General features: G+C 39.6%; 1 long non-coding RNA gene across 1 annotated transcript in view; it reads right to left on the reverse strand.

Annotated features, from left to right (window-relative positions):
* The window catches only part of LOC146445590 (uncharacterized), a 103,866-nt gene that overhangs the window by 78,309 nt on the left and 3,237 nt on the right, over positions 1-22,320 (reverse strand). The window contains exons 2-3 of the long non-coding RNA XR_014855489.1: positions 17,460-17,757; positions 9,071-9,345 (exon numbers count right to left, since the gene is read on the reverse strand). This is a non-coding gene — a long non-coding RNA (uncharacterized LOC146445590). The remainder of the gene's footprint in view (positions 1-9,070; positions 9,346-17,459; positions 17,758-22,320) is intronic.

The following is a 22,320-nucleotide window of genomic DNA, read 5'->3' on the forward strand; positions in this document are numbered from 1 at the left end:
AGCAGCTGTAAGCCTTCTGCAATCCCAGCACATTTTATTATTACTGCAAAATGAAAAAAGTCAGTGTCTGTCTGGTATAATCACAGTGACAGAGATTCATCAGGGAGAGGGATATTTTGATGTCACTGTCTTTTCATCCTTCTCTGGCTAGACAGGAAGAATGACATATTCCCACAGGACTGCTCAAAAAGACTTGTCCTCCCCTGTGCAGAATGGCTACTTGAGCTTCCTGTAATATTATAAACTGTTGTTTAAGTTTAGGTTTTATGCAAGAATATGACAGAAGCCTTCTCCCAAGCATCCCTCCTGTTCTGTTTTGGATATTCTTCATCATTGTCACTTCTCTTCGCTCACCACCTTCCTGTGCATCCTGCCTCAGTGAAACTGCTCTGCCCAGCAAAGATGGGTACAGGCAGGAGAAGAGAGAGCTGAAATACCTTGACCTCCTCCTTAAATGCTTTAGGATTTAAACTACATTCTAAAGCAACCATATTATGCAAAGAATTGTCTCTTTCTGTACTGTACCAGTTCTTGATGCTACACTTTACTCTCTCTATGACTTCAGACATTTTGAGTCCAGAAAAATAACCTCACTTTTGATTCATGTTAACAAAAAAAAAAAAAAAAAAAACCAACCAAACACTTTTTTGACCCTATTGAAACTGAATTCTTGTTGCTGTACACAGTCTTTGATTGTAACAGAGATGAGTTGATTCTTTAACCCATTAAATTATGGCCAATCAGCTCCATGCCATGTGTGGGGCTCTGCAGATTTTTGTACATTCAGAAGGTCCTTTCTGAGATCACAGGCCTCAACCCCACTCAGAAATAAAGCCAGACAATGTCTGTCACCAACACTTTGGACTTCCCTGACTCAAGCAGGATTTGACCTGGAGTTCTGTACATTCCTGTAAAACAATCTAAGCCAATGGGGTAAATTCTGCTGTTAATGTCTGTCAGAAGATTGGTTAAATACTTATTCTGTTATATGGGGGAATGTGACTCCTCTTTTGCACATGAAGCAGCACATGTTCCTTCCCATCAGGAAACATTAGTTTACCTTTCTGTTCTCTACATGAGAGATTTAATTTACCTCCCGGTCTAGATTTCAGATTTTTATTCATTTTCTTGTACAGTATAATGCTGATTGTTCTCTTGAGAGAGGTTATACAACTTCAGCTTCAACTAGGGACCAAATTCTCAGCTGCCATGGGCTGGTGTTACACCAAGGTCAGTAGGACAGCACAGATTTACAGCACCATAATCATTCAGGAACAGGACTCCATCCCATCCATCAGTGTTTCCTATCTTGCATCATCATTTGACACTCACTGCTGAACACAAAATACAAAGATGGATTGAGCCCTCTGGGCTTTGTAGCTACCAAAAGTTGCACTACTTAGCAATGTAATTAATCTTTCCTAGGGGTTGTTTTTTCAATCTAAAAGAGGAGTAGTCATAACATCAATTTCTGCTGCTTTTTTTTTTTCCTTCCAGTTCTGCCCTTTGTGCATATTCGCTAGTTAACACTTAATGTTAACTCCTCACACTAATTTCCTTCATGTTTTTGTTAGTTTTCTGCCTAAACTGAAGCTTTAAATAGATAGCTGTATTGATACAGTCAGTTTAGAGGGGTGAAAGATGTTTTTCATAGGTTTTTAGTGAGAAATTGAAAATCACACAGCCAAGTAGCCATATGGTGTCTAGCACAATGGATCTTGACAAGTTATTCTTAGAGACCACAAAGATAATGTGAACACTGGGAAGTCCAAATATCACTACATTAATTCAAATATCTGCACACCTTGTTTTTCATCCAAGGCCCTAAGAAATTGCTGGTTCCATTTGGCTTTAGGGAGGAGCAGAAGGCAATTCATACAATTGTTACAGTCCCAAACAATTTTTTCAGCAATAACTGATCAGGTAACAGCACAGGCAGAACAAGTAATGAACACTAAATACATTGGCTTGATTTTATTTTTGGCACCTTTTGATTTTTAGGTGAATCATGTTTCCCCCTCTCATTTCTAGGTGGTATTCAGAGACTGATTCTAGATTTCACTCAAAAGAAGAAAACAATCTAAGCCCAACTCCACCATGTAACGACTCCAAGGGGCATGTTTTTGTGTATTACCACATTTATCCTTTTTATGCTGAGGTTCACAAATAAACCTCTCTCTCAGCAGAATTCACACAAGTTTTCACTTCTACTTAAGCTAACACCTTCATTAAACTCACAGTAATGCTGATCACACACACAGAATTAAGCCCATGTTTAAGCAGCTGGGCCTTAGAGCCAAATTTCCACCCACAATGTATTTAGGCATCTCTGTTCCTTCCTCATTTTTGGCAGCATGCAAATAGATGCAGATTTGTAAATATTTACCAGAAACATGCTGCAGCTACTGTACTGTAAGGAAAGGTATATGATTTTTATTTCAGAATGGTAAAACATCCCAGCTACCGGGTGCTTCTGTGTATTTATCAAAAGCTGAGCTTGACTGAAGTACAAAAAGATCTGCAGTGTCTCACTTGACACAGGCAGACATATCTCCAGTCAAAGCTCTCTGCAACTCCAGCTTGATCAGTCTCCAGCCTTGGAGAATAACTCATTAAAAAGAGGCACAGAAGAAAAGGCAGCTCAATAGTGTTTTCAGTGATACATAAATAAAGCTGCCTCGTCATAGCAAATTCTGTGCAACTGGGATGATGGTTTAAAGCTTGACATTGATCTAGAAACTTGGCACCTCGGGGCACAGAGGAGGGAAAAGCCTTTTAATCACTGACACTGGCCCTCCACGATCTGGGACCGAGCTCATGCCATCAGCTGTGACCCACTGGGTGACCCCAAAGCCAAAGTGTCAAAGCTCTGTGCTCTCAGGGAGCTTGGTGGGGCAATAATGAATCTGGTTTGAGGGCAAGCCAGAACGAAAAACCCAAACAGATTTAATCTGGATTCAACTGAAAAAAGTAATTTTCTAGCTATTCTCTCCCACCTCTTGGTTATGAACATTTCTGGAAAATGGAAAAGTAATTGAGTTCCTGCTGTGAATAACAGCCTTGCAAGGAAAGTTCTTTGCAGACCATCTATGCTGGGAGATGACTTTAGGTTAACAGTAAATTCATTATCACATTTAATGAATATTTGCATGCACAACATCTTCACTTTTTTTCCCTCAGACACCATGAAAGCTTGGATGGGAAAAGCTAATTTTTCCATTTAAACATTTTGCTTGTGCCATGAACATGGGAAGAGAAGTCCCAGATAGCTGCCCTGTAGGAGGATGTATAAAACCAAATAAATCACCCAATCACCATCACCTAAATTCCTCATTACCCATTTTGAAATTCACAGCAGCTCAGCTTTCCTCTCAAATATATCTCCCAGTTGGCTCTTTCCCTTCAAGGAGAGCACAACAGGACACCAGATCATTTTGAAAAGCCATTTCAGCAGATTAGTTTCATTACACATCATGCTGGATTGCTTAAATGTCTGGTCAGATCTCAATCTCTCCTAAGCCCCTCATGACACTGATTTGCTCCCTGACATTCCCTGGATCTCTGAGGTTTCCAGCAACAAAACACAGGATGCTGCAGGTAGGGGAGAAAGCGACAGCCCAAGGATTAACCTGCTTGTTGATATTCGTGTTCCAGCACATCCCCTGACAGACAGAATACTCCAGGGGTCAAAAAAAAAAAGAGAATACAGATTATTTTGATCACAACTACATGTGTCTGGAAGACTAATCCAAAATTAATTAGATCTGGGCTGCATAATATTCATTTGGATTTGTAAACATGGTGACAGGGGTATGGGGATTATGCAGATAGAGAAAAGATAAGGTAACTAATTTGTTGATGATGCTTTAATAATGTCACAAATGTACTCCTTTGTCTTAATAATTGCTAAAAATAAGGAATATTTTGCTGTAAATTAGCGTGTGTAGACAGCATTTCATTAAAAATGACGATGTTTTATTAGCTGAAATGAGATAGAGATAGAAATGGTTTTAGCAATTATTATTTAAATTACCTTTAAATGAATGTTTCCATTCGGCATCATAGTTGTCAGTTCAGAGCAGTACAAGTTTTTTTAAAAAGCTGCCTTTGTTTTCTGGGAACGGAAACGGAGTTATTTTGAAATAATTATTACTCACTACCTTTTTTTAAAGCCATAAGGAAAACTTTGATGTGCTGCAAGCTGAGACTGCCCTATTGATTTCAACGGTGGTACAAAAATAATTTCATTTTTAAGCAGCTTCTCCCCCCAATCAACTGAGCATCAACCTTTGTGTACCAGTAAGAGAAAACCCAGTAGTTTTCTGAGTAATAATGAAAAAAACCCACTAAAACCTAGCAGAGCCCCCAGCCAAACACTTAAAGTTACAAAAATACCAGAACAGCTGATAGTGTCCAGAGAAACAGACAAACTCTACCCCTAATTTCACGTGGCTTGGGAGGGGTGTTGGGAATAAGAAGTCCTCCTCAGGATTCACCTGAGGGGTTGAAACAGATCCTGATAGATTCCCAGTCTGTCTGACACAAAGCATTGATCCATTTAGGGGTGGAATAGAAATAGGCACAGAAGGTATGAAAATGGAAACTGTGAGCACTGACCAACTCGGTAACAAAAGTGCTTTTTGCAGACCAAGGTCATCTTTGCTAGGTTGCTAAAGTTCACATCCTCCCACCCTGCTGCTCCCCATCAACATGATCCAAGTGAGATAAGAATCTCCACTTGTGCTGTGAGCATGTCACAAACACACCATTCCTCATTTTCCTTTTACAAACCGCTCAGTGACGATTCATGACCCCGTTCCAAACTGTGTTCTGAGCAAAGACTTCTCTTTTTAAAACGATCTCAGAAGTTATCCTGTTGCATATATATTAAAAACCCAGTCATTCTACATGTAGAATTTTCAAATGAAACTGTAATACAAATATTTCAAAGAGGGCTGACTGGAAGCGAGTTCAGAGAATTGCATGCTTGCCAGAATGTCAGACAATGGCCCTGAAAGCTGAGAGAAGATGAGAAATATAATAATTCTTGCTTAATGAATAAAACCTCTGGGACAGATTTTGTGCTGTGCCTGTACAATCCCAGTGACCTGGCTTTCTTCAGCACTACTGCAATAAACAAATGTGTCACATCAGGGGAACTGCATCAGGATAATAAGCAAGAGAGAAAGTTAACCTGTGGAAGGGCTTCCTCCTTGTCCCCCCCAAGAGAGTAAAATTAATTCTGTAAACTTACTTGACACCTGACCACAGTGCCCCCACAGAATTTGCTATTGGGAGAACGTGTTTCTCAGTGCTGTTTTGCACATCATCAAGACACCATTTCCTTCCTCACCTGCTTGCTGGATCTTCCTTCAGGCCTCACTACCTTTGTCACCAAGCAGGTGACAGCTGACCCCTGAAATACCCTGAAATACCTCCTTCTGTTCTTGGCAGGCTCCAGGCAGACGCTCTGCTCTATTCTGTGAGAATGCTCACAGAAATAAATAGAAAATCAAACAAACTAGAGCAATCATTTTCCATTTTAACATCAACAAAGTCAAGAAAGTATGCTGCTATAATATTTAATACTGCTGAGTGCAATCCAGAGGAGAAGAAACAGAACAGGGATGTAGCAGGACTTACTGTATTATACACAAGCTAAAAAAAAAAAACCAAAAAAAACCAAAAAAATTGTTATTCATAATTTCTTTGAGAAAGAAAATTTTTCACTAGCATATTTCACTCCCAAGAAGCCAGCAGATCTCAACTCCTGATTTGCCTGCAGCTCACCATCCATATACATAAAGTGTTTTCCACCAGAGATGCTTCCCTCAGTGTGGACCTGGAAACAGATATTGGTACCAAGCAGTCCTGACAGTGATATGTTAAGCACAGAATCCTGGATTTCTGCAGTTATTCCCCATAGCTGTGTTAGAACAAAATTATTCCACTAGGTATCTCCAAATATCCACACAGTTAGGAATAAAATTTAAAAATTCAGAACCACAAAGCTCATCAGAAAAATCAAAACTTTGGGGAGCAAAATATGCTCAGAGTAATTAAAAATATTTTGCCTCCTTGGCCTAGAAAAATGCCAGATCAGTCTCAAGCAAGGCAAAAGGAGTAAGTGATGTAATGGGGATTCGATGTCACATATCTTCACTTAAAAGAAGAGCCCCAAATGGAGAGCCAGGGTTCTGCTCTGCAAGTGTGCTCTGGGAAATAGAACATTTCTCACTGCAAAGACTTTTACACCAGTCTAATTGGAAAGCTCTGAACTTGCTGTGAAAATCACAAGCAGTAGGGAATAAGATCTTCAAAAGGGGCTAAGCCCTGAGAGTAGGCAGCACAAGCAGCTTAGAAAGGGGAAAAATCAGGTTTTCCTTGATTTGTGGGGTCAGGAGAGATGCACTTGAGTGGGCCCTTTGTCTCATCTTTGGAGCAACAAGGCTGAAAAACAAAACCAAAAATCTCAGTGCTGCAGCTTTTGGGCTCTGCTCTGGAAAATATCCACAAAAAGGAGAAGTTGGGATAGTACAAGCCCCTGGTCCTCTCTGAGGCACTTTCTGTGGGATGAGCAGCTCTCATACCCCCTACCCCTCAGGCAAATAAAGCTTTACTGACACAAGACAGGCACTACCTAGGCTTTGGCTGAAGTACTTGTTTTAAACACCAAAACACTACTTTAGGGCATAATAGGGCATTTGTCTGGACCACCCAGGAAGTTTCCACCTTCTCTTGTCTGCATGTGCTCCCCAGGCCACGTCGTTCACCTCCATGATTTTCAGTTCACATGTGTGATGTGAGTCCAGGTTCTCTCACACTGGAGCAGTGTTTCTGGGGCAGCACTGTGCAATTTATACACAAAAATAGTCTGAACAAAAGAGATAAGATTTCTTTCTCTCTCTCTTTTTTTTTTTTTTTCCTTTTTAAACCTGAAGTCAATTCAGGAGTCCCATGGAGAGCTGTGCCAACTCTGTGTAACACAAGGGAGGAACGAGAGGCACCAGAGCTGAACACATTTTATTCTCAGAGCGCAGCCTTATTCTAATTTAAGGAACACCCACGTTTTCCTTCAGACTCTCCAGACTGCACTGGTTATTTCTCTGTGTCTGCTCCACACAAAGCTAACTAGGCAGCTATTACAATGCAAGCATTTCTGAGCTAGATTTAACCCAGGCAGGTGGGAAATAAACACCATTTCGGCTTAGTGCAATTATGAAGATTGCCTGACTGAAAGGAATAAAGCCCTCCCTTTCCAGTTTCATCAAAAACTCGTATTTCCCGAGCATCACTGTCCTAAACGTGCAACACTCACACCAATCAACAGGAGCACAAAGATACTTTGGAGAGACAAATCACTTTCTGTCAGCAAAACATGAGTTTCTGTAAGCACAATAAATAATATGCCAACACCAGTTGTTCCTAGAATTTATACAAATATTATCAGTTGCCACAGTATCATCCATTTAGGTACAACATATGAATGATCTGACTGAGAAAACTTGGAGATTTTATTTTGGAAAGACATGTAAACTTAATGAGCAACATAGAAAGTGATCTATGACAGAATTTGGCCTTGTGGAAAGACACAAAGATTAGACAGAAAAAAACCCCAACCTGTGGATTAGAAAGTGATCAAGTAACAGAAACTATCCAGCTGAAAACTTGCAAGTTTAAATAGAATTCAGAATCTTTAGTCCATAGGGAAGGCATGTCAGTGGTTAGAGGTGAAGATTTAATGCTGGAAAACAGTTTCCAGGCAGCTGTTGTAATATAAAATTTGCACTAAATGGAGAGTAATAACCCTAAGGTGGATTAACTAGACCCACCAAAAGAGAGCACAGTACTTTTGCTTTGTCATTTTCTAATCCAACACAATCATAACAGCTAAAAATACTAATGAAGTGTTTTGCATATGTAAATTGGCCCAGAGATTTATTTATTCAGCTACACCCTTTCTCCTCAGTCCCAGATTTTGACACAGCTCTTTTATCTGTCTGTGCAGGGGAATGGACTGGTATGAAAATAAATTCATTAATATTTGGGAAGCACTAGGGTCCTGGATTAACAAACCCCCCTGAACATACTGCAGATATAAACTTTTCATCTCCCAAGACATCCAACATGAACACTGGAGGAAAAAAAGAGATATAAACTATTCCACAAAAAAAATATTGCATTTACAAGACATGATACCCTTAGAATTCTGTAGAGAGAGCTGTAAGGACACACTGCAGAAGGATTTTGGAAAATTCTGTTGTGTCATGTCTTGTAAATAAATAATGCATTGTTCCTCTTAGTAAATACAGAAAAAACACATTATCACAAGAAGTCGGAGAGGGGTAAATTTAAAACACAACATCAAATGTCAGCAGGTTAATACAATTACATTTTAGTCCTGAAATTCATTGCACTGTCTGCTACCATCCATTTTTAAAAGCAAACAAAAATCAACCAAGAAAACAAACAAACAAAAACCCACCCCAAAACCTGAAAGAAACAAATTAAACCCATCGAAGTATATCCAAGAAACAAAACTACTCTCGGTAGAAATCTACCTGATATCATTTCTAAGACCTTCTTAATCTCTACAGAATCTTGCTTCATTCCCTGTGATATTTGCATAGTCTCAGCTGACAACTATTTCAAGAGTGAAAGATAAAAATATCCTTTATAAATCTCCTTCATCCTCCCCCACTTATAAAAGTTTGCATGTACATACACATGTATATATAATTAGATAGAAGGAAAAAATGCAAAAAATGCTGGAACAGATGAAGTTATTTCATAGAGATGATTTTTCTTGCCCTAAGAATATTTTTCACATATCCAAAGCGCTTATTTTACACTATTGCACCAAGAAAAGTTAAGTACTTTTTGCAGATGATAAACCTGTTATTTCATAGCTATGGGAAAAAAAGCCAGAAGGGAAAAGGTAAGCACAAGAAAAGCTTCAAATCGTTTTTCCTCTACATTATTTAGGGAGCAGATTTTCAGCCATTTTCCCAGCATTAGGCTAAACACAGCAAACAAGGCTCAGTAAGGGAAAAAATGAGATGTCACTTACAGTCCTTGCAGGAACAACACCAGCACAACCCACATCCTGAAGAAACTGCTGCTTGTCCAACATCAATCTCAGCAGCTTTTGGTGAATTTGCCCTTATGAAAAGATTTCTCTCACAATACTTGCTTGCTCAGGAGCCTGGGCAGCTCCTGCTGAGTCCCCCAGGGCAGAGGTTCAGAAACTCACAGGAGATGCAGGAAACCTGAGCTCAGGTGATCTCCTCCACCTGGGGTGGGGCAGGTGTGGTCCTCCTTTTCTAAAAGTCTTCTTAATTCTCCCTGAGGGAAAAAAAAAAAAAACCAAATCAACAAACCAAAGCAAATCTTCTGCTGAAATTGCTCCAGCCACTGAGTTATTTGCTAGAGATTCCTCCCAAATTAAGAAACTCGACTGCAAAGCACTCTAAAAGGCACAGGGCTCTCACAGCTCTGAAGGATGGGGACACCTGAGGAGAGGCAAGGTGGTCCTGTTGCTCAGTTTGAAGGAGGCCACCAGGAGATATCCACCCTGAAGTCACTGTCAGTCCCACTGCAGCAAGAAATACAGCATCTCCTGTGATGGTTCATATGCAATGAGTACATGATTCTCAGAAATGTTAGACCACAATTTTATGATTTCAACTGAGACGAAAAGTGAAAAGCAGCTTAGGCTGTTTGCTGCCTGGAGCTACAGATGCTAAAAACCTGTCTGCTTTTTGTCTTGTAATTTATGAGTTATGAATTCATAGATGGCTCGTGAAATTATTATCATCCAAGACAATTAATACCTACAAGTTTGTTATTTTACTACATACTAACATAAAAAATTTCCAGTGCTGCATAAAGCAAATTTCACTTTGGTTGTTTTTCACTTCTACTGCAGATACAACGCACAGACTGTAAGGAAAGCTCTCTTTGATGAATTTCTATCCTTAAGGTTATAAATACACCTGATAACTGCTCTCAATCCTTGCTGGCAAATTAAATGTAGTTCTACACCAGTGGAAACAAAGGTTTGTCTTCGAGGAGCTCGTTTGTACTTTCTGCTGCTCTGTCCCCACCTTGGCCCATCCCCTGGCCTCAGATGGTGTAAATCAATGCAGCTGCTGGCATGTCTTTGGCAAACAACATCTACCCACTGAAGATCTCATGGGCTTTTTAGCAGTCTTATCTCTCCAGAAACAGAGCGGTGATTCCTCAGCTCAGCTTTCCCATCAGAGGCTGTAAACCTTAACCCACACAGGGAACTTCGCCGCTGCCCTCAGAAAAAAGCAGATTTTTGGTGCTTCTCCAGACAAGCTGGGACTCAGCAGGAATCTGCTCCCATAAGAAGCTTTTGCTGTTTCTGCCACTTGCATTTTCAAATCATAAAGCAGCTGATCACAGAAAGAACAGCACATGAAATTGGTTTTAAACCAGCTAGGTACAACAGCTTCAGGCTCAATTCCTTTTATAAGCTCTGCCCATGATTAACCACTGCCCATGAATCAAAGGAGAGTTAACAGAATGTAAATTAACCTTTTATAATTAGTATTTGATTTGTTTACATATTTCAGAGTATCTTTATGCAACAGATAACTGTTCTAAAATAATTTTCATCACAAGATTTCATGTATTAAGGGGAACAAAAGACCAAAAACCAAAAAAAAAAAGGTAGAAAACATAAGTAACTATTTTCATTTTATACAGTTTGATCAATACAGAATCCCAGCTTTCATAACTTGTTTTGCTACATGATACCTGAGGCACCAGACAGAAATCAAACCCATTCTCTCTCCATGTCCAACCATTCATCAAAAGAGTTTTGTTCTACTTCATAACAACGGGAACAGTCAAATATTTGCCATCAGAATACATTTCTGGGAAAATGCTGATCTTTTAAAAATTACAGCTTCCTGTTAATTTCAAATTATTTTTTATAGGAAGTTGTTTGCTTTTAAGCTTTACCAAAATGTTTGCTGTTTTGCTCATCATTAAAAATTACAAGACAAAATGTTTGTTTAGCTTGAGAACGGTAATCCAAGTTATCAAAAAAATTTTTTTCAATCTTTTTACTTTGTGAAAAATGGGAGGCTTCTGAAATCCCATGCAGAAATTTTTCATTTCCCGTGAAAGGAAAATTTCTAATTTGGACTTGTCTTCAATAACCAATGGTGGGCTCTAAAACCAAGGTCAGAGAAGGGGTTGGGGTTTGTTTGTCAAATCCAAGATGTTCGAGTCTTACCCACTGAGAGGACATTGAGGAAACCCACTTGACTTCATTAACTGGATACAAAATTCAGTGATAGATTATTCACTGCCAGGTTAAGGAACGTCCACAGTCAGCAGATACATTCTGCACATATCTCAGCAGAACTAGAAAGGGAATTTGGGTTAAAAATTGAGGTATTTTTAAAAATGGAGGTATTTATCTTGTTTTCTTTTTTTTTTGTAGCTGGAAAAGTCCTCGCTTCTCCATTATGGTTTTGCCTTTTAAATATTAGCTTTTATAGGAGCACAAAACTGGAAGTGTTCCCCTGAGTCACTGCAATGAGATCCTCATTATGCAGAGCTGTGTTATTGAATCCTTTTCAAAAAATACCACAAAATTAAAGACCATAATGGCTTTTGCTCTCAACACTCTGCAGAATTTTAATTTAGCACTCTGACTGCTATGGATAAAACAAAGACTGATGTTTTACGTTGTTTCTCCTTTTCTTGGCAGTTTGACTCATAACTTCCTAATCCTCTGTTAGCAACTTTAAACATGTATTGCTCCCTCAGTTGTACATATTCATGCTGCTCTATTAATCAATTTATTTCTGAAATCCTACATTCACTAATGCTTATTAACAAAAACCATTAACTAAAGTAAAATAGGTTCTCTATTTTTTATCATGGAAAGGGAAAGAAAAAATACAGATCTGCATTGCTGACATGTGTCTGTGTCAAATACTCATTTATGGACAAGAGTCAGTTGAAACCTTCAAAATGAATTTAACCTATTTTCAGTCTACCTGCAACCCTTCTACATGGCAGTAATTTCACAAGAAAGATTATTACATGTAGGTTAATTATAGATTTGATTTAGCTGCATCAGGCAGCTGGATTATATTTACAGATCCTGTCATGCTTCACCCTGAAATCACTGCAGGGCTGGAAAGTTTTTTCCAGCAAGCATCTGACTGCTGCTCCGTCTCCTCTTGCAACAAGGACTCAGTCATCAAGGAGCTTCACAAGCACAGCAGTGACAGAGTTCATGCTCAAGGAACTTGGAGCATCTCCCCATTTTCTGAAGGTGTGTGGAAATGTTCCTGCCAGGGAGCATTCAGTCAGCTTCCTAAACAACCTAACTGCAGTGAGGGAAAACTTGAAAAGCATGCCTGCAATGCAAAATGTCCTGAAAAGCTGCTAGCTGTCACATGATGGACACCTAAAAGAGAGCTCCTCAAGCCAGGCATGAAACCCTGGGCAATCCAAAATAAACAGCTGCTTGGGAAGTAGAGCAGCAGCAAACAAAAAACAGCTTATTGTCATTCTTCTCTATAGAATGTGGGGGGAAAAAACCCCAAAAAAACCCCAATACACCTCCAAATTGGGGGATCACATCCTTTCCAGTTAAAAGAATAAAAAAGCAAAGCTATGTCCTGTATGGTTTAAAAGAGAGAAAATGAGAGAGAGTAAGGTCACCACATTTCACTGGGTTTGGATATTCATTGCAGTTGAAGTGGGATGTCAATAATTCTGAAGCCAGCTCCCAGGTATCACTGAGAAGAATGATATGTCTGGTTACTGAGGTCAGAAGCTCCAAGAGAGTCACACATGGAAATCTTGTGAATTTTTGTTTCTACTCCCAGCCATGAACACACACATGAACAAGATCCATTTTTATACACAGCTTCCATTGCTATGATCTTGACAAACTTTTCCTCACTTCATAACTAAAGAGTGTCAGCAATTCCTATATTATTCCCTTTAGCTCCTCCAAGCCTCCAGGGATTTCTTCTCCCACAAAACAAATCTCTACATATGCAGGCAGACTCTCCAGTATCTCTAATTGCAACTGGAGATACAAATGTAATTTTTATAGAAGCAATGATTCCTTAATTTCCCAACTTTGGCCTGGGTCACAGCTGACCTGGTATCTCCTTTTAGAAAACCTTTACTAAGCAGCTCAGCGTTTACCACTGAAGCACCATGTCTGTGGCCAGAAAAGGCTTTTCAGAACTGATGAATTATAAAAGTAATGTACAAAGTGACTATTGTGGTTAAATTAATCATTTGATGAAACCAGAAATTTAAATTTAAAATACATGTTCCTGGTAGATATAATTCAATTATGAGGTTAGAATCTTATTGCTCTTCTATACAACTCCCAAACCTTGTAAAATTTTCTTGAGGCAGAGTTTTGCCAAAATTACTTCTATCAAATTAAAAGCACTGTGCTTTTTATGAGTTCCTTTCTGCCTATTTATTGTGTGTAATTCTTTCCTGTGAAAATCAGAGAGAATCCTTCACTTCAAAAATTACAAAGCTGACAACAGCTTTGATCAAACAACCTGAGAAATATTTTGAATATGGTTAAATGGCATAATGTGAGTACAGTTTATCTATTTGATAGTGTTCCAAATCGGCCTAAAATTTCTCAACATCAGTAAGTTCTAAATGACTGAAGATTCTTCTGCTTGAGGGACGTTCTCATGTTCATGGTGCCTGATGCTTTCCCACTTATTTTAGCTCTCAACCCCAGATATTTAATTTGTTTTGTGTCTAATTTAATGCACCATATATATAAAGCTATATTTATCAATCTATGGTGTCATTTTGAATATGAAAGAATATGTTTTTGCTGGTTTTATATGCAGTTGCACCATTTCTTGATAAACAAGGTGCAACCAGTACTCCAAAAACTGATTAAACATCAACTCTTCATCATGGATATACTCAGGGAAGGAGTGTATATACACTATATACACACAAAAATTGGAACAGAAACTGGGTATAACACAGGAAACAAAGACAACTTTCTGCCTTATCTAAATTCTATTTTGTTTTTGATTTTAACCCTTATTATTTACATATTTTGTATTAAAACACTTTTGCTGGTAAAGAAAATCTTGGCCTGAGATTCATGAAACAATATTTAAATGAGTTTCTCCAGAATCCTCCAGTCACAAATTTAATCAAGGGAGGGTTTACTGCCTGTGTCTGCTCTGTCTGAGTCTTCAGTTATGCCTTCTTGAAAATAGATTCATTTTGTCCTTACATTTCCTGTTTTAAGTGATTAAATATGTCTTCTTTTAGAAATGCAACTAATCCTTCAGAGAAAGTAGAACACACCAGTCCTATTCAGTGTTCATACAGAAAAGGTTTTTTACTTCCTGCACCTGAAGTCAGGGAGAGATAAAAAGATTTATTCCCTCAGTATTCAAATGGTAAAAGAACTTGTCTTATCTTGTTCTGCTTAGCTCGATGCTGGGTTTCTAAACTCACTAAAAAACAGGAAAGAAGAAATGAAACCAGGATTACAACCAGCTCATGGGACTATGGCACTGCTGTGTTAGGGGGAAGAAAAGTACATTTCCATTCTCCCTTTTGCCCTGGTGAATCAAAGGCCTTCTGATTGCTGGTGTCACGTAATACTGATCAGAAAGGAATTAAGTGGCCAGTGAGAATGTGCTTCTATCAAAGAGCTGGCAAATTGCAAGATTTAAAAGCCCAGAGGTCAGTGTAAATCTCCATATCAGAGGCAGCAGAATGGAAAGGGGGGAAGCAGAGGTGGGAGGAATCTATTACAGTCAGCTTAATCCTTTACACCCAGATTTCTGTGAAAACAGACATTAATGATCCCCTCTCGCTTTTCAATCATGCTGTGCTCACCCAATTACTTTTGCTTATAAAGACTTCACTTTCTTTTTGTTCCTAATTCAGTATTTTGTTTTTCTCTCACAGTGATGCAGAGTCCAGCCTGAGGATGAAGTGAATCCAGTATAACAATAACTACCTCATCTCCTGCCATCTCTCACTGAAAGATGATTCACAAAACCCTCCTAGAGCAAGATGTTTGTCATTTCAAGAGCTCTCCAACAATTCACTCTGCTTCAGATTGCTTCAGATCAAAGCCTTTCAGGATGGGGTAAAGAAAGGATGGTGGAGGGAACGACCGTGAGAAGCCTGGATTTAGGATACTGCTGTACCTATTTTATGCTTTTGGAGCTCTGAAGACACAGAGGAGTTGCAGCACAGATCACCTCTGACCTCCTTCACCCTTTTTTCCACATGCAAGCATACAGAAAAAAAATCACTTTGTGTTCACTTGAAATTTTACCTTTTCAACCTGAAGAGTTCTGCACACTGTCTTGAATTCCCTCATATTCTGAGTGCTCATAATTATGGAGACAAACCAGCTAAGTGTGGCTCAGGTCTTGGAGTTTTCTCCAGCAGAACTAACTGCTAATATCAGAATGAAAATAAGCACTCCCCTTCTAAATCTCCTCTCAGTTACAGACTGTGATTAATGCTCTTTAAAGAAGCAGAAAAGCAATTCCTCCTATTGCAGAGCATAGAAGGACCCCCTTATGAGTCAGACTTTTGGATATTAGTTTGTTCTTTGGCTAACTAGGGCCTGTTGGCCTCAGTGAACTTTCCTTTTCCATAGAAAGATTCATTTTCTTATTCTCCATTAAACTGAAGTCAACAGATCCCTTATGCTGAAATTTGCACGGCAGAGCGCTGTCAGTGGCAAAAGGATTGGGCTTTCAATCTGGGCATCTAAAATTACACACTGTGTGCCCAGATTGCCATGGGGAAGATGATGTGAAACTTTCTGCCAAAAATACAAAGAAAAGAGAAGGAAAAAAAGAAGAAAATAATAAAAAAATAAAGTATGTGCTAGCTAAGAGTGGATAACTGATAAACTGGCAAATCTGTGTATCAATGCCTCTCTCCACAGGAGGCAATAACTCTGTCCTGGGGTGATTGCTGCCCCCAGTGTTCTGTTTGGTCAGAGAGGGCAGAAGGGACACCACAAACATTCCCAGCTCCTCTCACAGAGCCTGCCTGAGCATCTTTAGATTCTTCCTGTTGGTGTCTATTTGCACGTGCAGCTAACAAATGCAGGCAGCCAAGCTCGATCATCGCCCTGCATATGGAGCTTTGTTCAATGCAGATGGTGCAGTTTAAGTTGTTCATAATTAGGACTCATGTCACTGTAACTTGCATGCCTTTCATAATGGGATATAAAGCCCTCCATCTGCTCTGAAGCACACTAAAGTAAATAACTTACCGGAGCAGCTATTTTGTCTGCTCTGCTTTTGGTGAGAGCAAGGAATTAACACGGCTGCCTCGACAGGATCTCCTCATCCATTCCCTTCCCTGCTCTTCCCTGACCCACAGCTTTGCACTTGTCCCTTCCCTCATCCTGGTTCCAGCTTCTATTTCCCCTCAGTTGCTCAGTGAGGACAGGGCTAATCCTCAGGAGGCAAACCTCATTTATAACTGTAATTACAGCCCGCTGGGAGCAGCACAGAACCAGTGTCGGCATCTTTCAGCACTGCAGGAACACTAAAGGAAAAATTGTCCCTCTGTAAGTCAGAGAAGCATCTGATATCCTCTTTGGAGATGACATCATTCCCTCTGTTCAGGTGACTGCTTGACCAGGCTCTGTTCCTGCATTGTGTTTATTCTCACATCATTCCATTAGCTTCAGTGAAGGCAATTATTACACTAATTTAATTGTCCTAAAAACATCCTGCTCTAAAACCAGCCACTTGTGAAATGACTAAAACTTTCAGATTTCTTATACATTGTTGAGGATTTTCACTTGGTTGGTCTGTGACTTCCCAAACCTCTGTCAAACTGGCATTCCTGCTATGGCCACAAGAGGAAAACAGAGTTCAGGCACTTTCTTGTGCTAAATCCTGGGAACATTGCACTGGGGGGGTCCTGGGGGGAGAAGAGCAGAGCACACCAGTCAGTATAATCTGTGTCTTTACATTTCCAGGATCAGCTGATGTGAAGACACTTACCTTCTTTCCAGTCTTCAGAGTTTCAACCAGTTGAGAAGGACAAGGAAAACTCTGCACAGCTCAAGCCTTGCCCTCATACTAATTTTTTCTAACAAATGTGACCTTTCCAATATTAAAATATCTTAGGAGAGACCAATATTGTCTCTTGGTTTTTTTTTGTTTTTTTTTGGTCTTGTGGGTCAGTCCATACATTTTGCATGACCCCAAAATCAGCTTGTTCTTCAGAGAAACAATCACCTTGCCAATGTCCTTCACAAGGCACTATTTTATACACTGGATTTCAAAAACACCCAGTATTTTTGCTGACAAAGGGCAAAGCTGTCTGCATGGTTTCCTCATGTCTCAGTATCATTAGCTGGAGGATCAATAATCCCAGCTGTGTCACCTGAGCCCCTGATAAGAGCTTACCTTGACAGAAGGACCTCATGTGGGACCAAGGCGACAGAACATCTGTAATTAAGGTGGGCTCTGTGGATGCCTAATCATCATCTGTCACAAAGCTGAAGAGTGCCTTGATTTTGGACATCTCTAACTCTGTAAACTCTTTTCCAGCTATCAGATCACCACAGAGTTGCTTGGATGTGATGCTGTATCAGTAAATCCTACAAATTTCCTTTCCTGGGTGTTCTTCAGGTAATTTTCTTCGTTTTCACCATAATTTCTTTCGTCCACTTTGAAATCTGTGTATGAGAATATAGCTCTGCATCTGAAAAAAAGGGAAGACCACAGAGTCCTGTCCAGGTGAGCAATGAGTTTAAGGGTAAGTACATTCCTGTGGGAACACCTAAGAGAAAAAATATCCTCAATCCAGTTATTCTAATATCAATTCCACACTGTGAGAAAATGCAAATGTACAGTGGATGTCCTCAAAGGAGACACATGTTACTGGAAAACCTGCTATTTTTGCATGGCTGCAGATAAAAACACAAAATCGACTATTGCATAATATTTTTCAAAACGGGGGATCTGAAAATTTATTACAATGCAAAAACTTAATGCCCCTGGTTTTGTGAGTCATTTCAATAGATGACAAAAGCCTTGTTCACAAGTGATATTTTGGCCTCAAAGTTAAAATTCTATCCTTTAATGGAAACGTACTCTTCAATTTTCCCTCACAGTTTTCTCTTTCAATTGATCCACAGCAGGAACATTTTGTAAAAAGATATTCAAGGAGTTGAGATCTGTTTCTTAAAGCATTTTAATGCTTCTCTGTGCAGATAAGCATTGCTTTGTCAGGTAAAAAAAAAAAAACGTGTTTCCCAAGCTAATTGAACTTCAGGAGAATATAATTATTCATCTGTCAAAGCAACTTAAATTATCACCTTTTAAAATGTCCAAAATTATTTGGAGTCAATACTAGAAAACCCATGCATGTGTAACATTAGGTCATCTTAAGCACTGCTCCATTTCCATTTTCAGGCTCCTTTCATTAGTTTTGATTGATGCAGTGTTTCCATGCACTCCTGGGCTGTGACTGTTTCTAAAACTGAATTGCATTCATCTACTACATGAACTTTTTAATGTCCCAAGTCATGTTAAACAAGGGCTTGGATTGTTCTGGCACCCAGATAATGGTGTGTTGGTCTACTTGTGAGAAACTGAGTAGGCAGCAAGGAGACACCATGAAAGCAACCGAGGATTTAAAAATAAAAATAAAACCTCAGAGTCTCCAAACCTAAAGAAAGGACTTAGACAGCAATGAAAGAATTTGCCCATGTGTGTAGAAAGTCTGTCAGGTTCCTCTCTGTGTGCAGCAAGTCCTCTCTAAAGAGAAGCTCCTACAGAGTGGAAACAATGAGCTCCATCCATTAGGAAGATGATTGGATACTTGGTCCACGTTGAAAACAAATGAGCAAATAGGAGATGAGAGCAAATGGCAGTCATGGAATCATTTGTTTTCAAGGCTTTCCTAGTTAAACAAACATAGTGGAGATAAGAAAGTTCCTATCCTTCATTGGCAACGTTGAGCTCAGGGCAGAAGCTCTCCCAGGCACTAACAAATTAGTTGTAATTTGTTGTATTACAACAAATTACAGTTGTAAAAGTTTAAAATCAGCCACAGGGAACTGGAAGACTCAAAAATCCCTTCCAGGATAACAGACAGTCAGATGTGGGGTTTGCATTGGTTGCTCTGACAAGATGTTTGAAGATGGTATCATATTTTTAAAGAGAAAAAAAACCTCAGGCCTCACAGAAGCACTCAAGAGCTCTGCTACAGGCCAGCAAGGCTCCTTTTGGCTTGTCCTGGGGCAAGGGCAGGATAGAAAAATTCATGAAAAACCCTTGATCACCTCCTCTCAGACCTTGCTGGTGTCCTGTCACAGCTTTTCAGGCCCCCAGGCTTTAAAAGGGCACAGTGTGGGGGTTTTTGTAGTGCATGTGTCATCTGAGAGCTGCTGTGGAATATATGTTCTCTGTACCATCAGATATGGGGAAATATATCACCACGATGTTTGCATTTGTGGTTTTTTTATTTTTAGTGCATCAAACCACTTTCAGATAAGGTTAAAAATCATGGCCTGCCTCTGTATTTTTAAAGCCTTACATGCCTTTGAAGGGATATGGTCTGGATGTAGAATACTTATCCTGAGCCTCAGGGAAATCTTTTACAACTTAGTTTCATTTTGAGTAATGCTGCTGTAGGAACTAATTTCTGTGGCTTTGAGAGACCTGGCTAATGGCACTGGAGCAATCACCAGGTTCCCTGGGCTTCTCAAGTGATGAACATGCTCCAAAAGAGCTCTGGTTTTTAATTTTGTCCAATAACAAGATGAGCCCCAGGAAAGACGGCTGTTTAGAAATCATTGAATTAATCTGGGCAGGACAACACGACCCTGTTGTGATTCTTCTTTTCTAGTTTGCCTGTTTATAGGATGCACTTTTACCACTGATTCACTGAGCTCTGTTTTACCAAACTGCCAGCCACACCTAGGGAGGCACTTGCTTCTAAACATGAACTGTCTCTATCAGCTGAATTACATAGGTACTGCAAGAGGCTGTGATCTGATAATGTGTGCTAAAAGTGCATCCTGACATTTTCCTCTTTCTTACTGCACCTCTCCTCTTCAACACCATTTAGAGGCACAGCACAGCTGCTATCATGTGAAATAAAGTACATTTCCATTGCCTGAAAGCTGGTTTTCAATAGTGAAAATCCTTCTTCTGTTTTATAGGGACATGTACAACTTTGAGACAGAAACTTCTCTCAGCCTAAAAGAAAATAATGAACTTGAATATAGTGGATTAAATTATGAAGGCATGATTAAATCTCATTCTAGATAGGGGAAACAACAAACTGCTGAGGCAGATACTAAATTAATACTCTTGATAATGTTTGCAGTAAAACCTTTTTCTGAAAACGTGAATTTCAAAAGCTAAATAACTTGTTTTACCTTTGCAACCTTAAAATGTACAGCTGGGGGGGGAAAAAACCCCATGGCTGAGTAATGCTCCTGGCTGTAACTCTCAGACATACATTCTGGTACTAAAAATTGCATTCCCACAGTACTTCCCATTCATTCCAGCAGATTCTCAAAGCAGGATTAAGTCCAGATTGGCATAAGCACTTTAAAAAACCTGGAGCAGAAACTATTTCTCTCTGAAAGGTTTTGCCTTTGCTACTGCTCATCCGACATCCTTAATCCCTGATTCTTTTGCTTTATGGCTTTTCTTGACCTGAATTGTTACTTTACATAAAAGCTTTCTGTTCTGTCAGTTTTTCTACATCTCTCCTGGCCTCCCGCCTGCCATGCCTGGTTTAGCTGGAAGTTGGGTATATGAAGTCTGATTCAAAACTTGTTTATCCCTTTCAGAAGAGAGTGATTTTTTTTAAGTAGTTGGAAAACACAATGGGTTCTGACAATGTTATTTTGGCAGGACTGGGGCAAAAAACAAGCAGCACACTAGGCATTTCTCAGACAACTTGAAAAAAACCCCAAAACAAACAGCACAAGTCAATCATACATTCAAATTAAAGATTCAGCATAAAAAATTTACAACCTTCTGCAAAACAAAAGGCTGAATGCATGCTTGGAACATTCATTAACCCATTGGGTTTTAGAAGGTTGAAACAGAAGGGCTTGACTTTCTTTATGACTCAGCTTCTCAACTTTTTAGAGATGGTGAAAAGAGGAAGAGCTGCAAACTTCTCAAACATCAAAATTTTAACACATGAAAGAAATTGAAATCGCAAAGTGTCAACTTGCTGTATTGTTTCATACTTCACTGCTCCTGATTTCACCTGTTTTTTGGTTCTGTTTAGCATATACAAGGTATGTGATCCTGATAAAAATACTGGGCTGAGGAATTGCTCAGGAAGGAATATCCTAACAGAGTAGGCACCAGTTATTATGACAGGAAGAAAATTTAAATCCTAATGTCCTGGGAAGAGCCCATAGAGGGATGGAAAAGAAATGCACAGAGCAGTGCTGAGCTGTGAGCAGTTACTGTGCTCATGGGAGAAAACTTCCAATGAGTGCATCCACCAGCTCCTGGAAAATATTCCCCGACATCAACACAAGCCTGGCTGCAAGGAAGGATGTGCACCTGCAGAAACAGGATATTGTGGTTAAACGTAGGGCAGGAAAAATGTCTGAGGCATGGAAAGCTCAAACTGATCGCATGTGATACGTGGAGAGGGAAGGGAGATAGGTGACACAAGCAGGTTGTTTGTAGCTCTGGATCATTGAGTTGGGCTTAGCTGACACATCAGGCAGGAAACCTGTGTGCTACAGCAAGATTTTCACAGGAAATGTAGCCTAAGACAACACTTCAGCCTTGCCCTGTCCCCACTCTCTGCTGTCATGATGAAATCAGCAATTTTGTGACCATGCAGTCAAACCAATCATGGAACTGAGAATTCAGACTGAATTCTGCCTTGGCTGAGAGGATGGACAAAGAGAGAGGAAAGGAGGGTAACATGGCAAAAGGAAAAATGTGACTCTTTCTCTTCACAATTTAACTGCAATTTCAGTTCTGTCCAGCTTAGAGTGTGCAAAGAATTGATGCTGGAACGCTGAAGAGAGTGATGTCCAGTAATCCTAACTGCTGATAATAGAGAAAGATGATTTTTAATGTCCCTGGAGAAGAAAAAAGGAGTCTGGGAGATTGTGTTGTTTTGTTTGTCTAGACCCACCAGTGCAGGGATGAAATGGGAAGGGTGAGGACTCTTTTTTGCTATTTACTTTTACCAAAGTACAAGCTAGTTTGTTGGATTTTAATAATCAAGGACAAAATTCGGTCCCAAGCTTTACTCCAGGCACAAAATGCA

This window comes from Lichenostomus cassidix, chromosome 1 (assembly GCF_008360975.1).
Source record: "Lichenostomus cassidix isolate B80296 chromosome 1, HeHo_3.0, whole genome shotgun sequence".
Lineage (NCBI taxonomy): Eukaryota > Metazoa > Chordata > Aves > Passeriformes > Meliphagidae > Lichenostomus > Lichenostomus cassidix.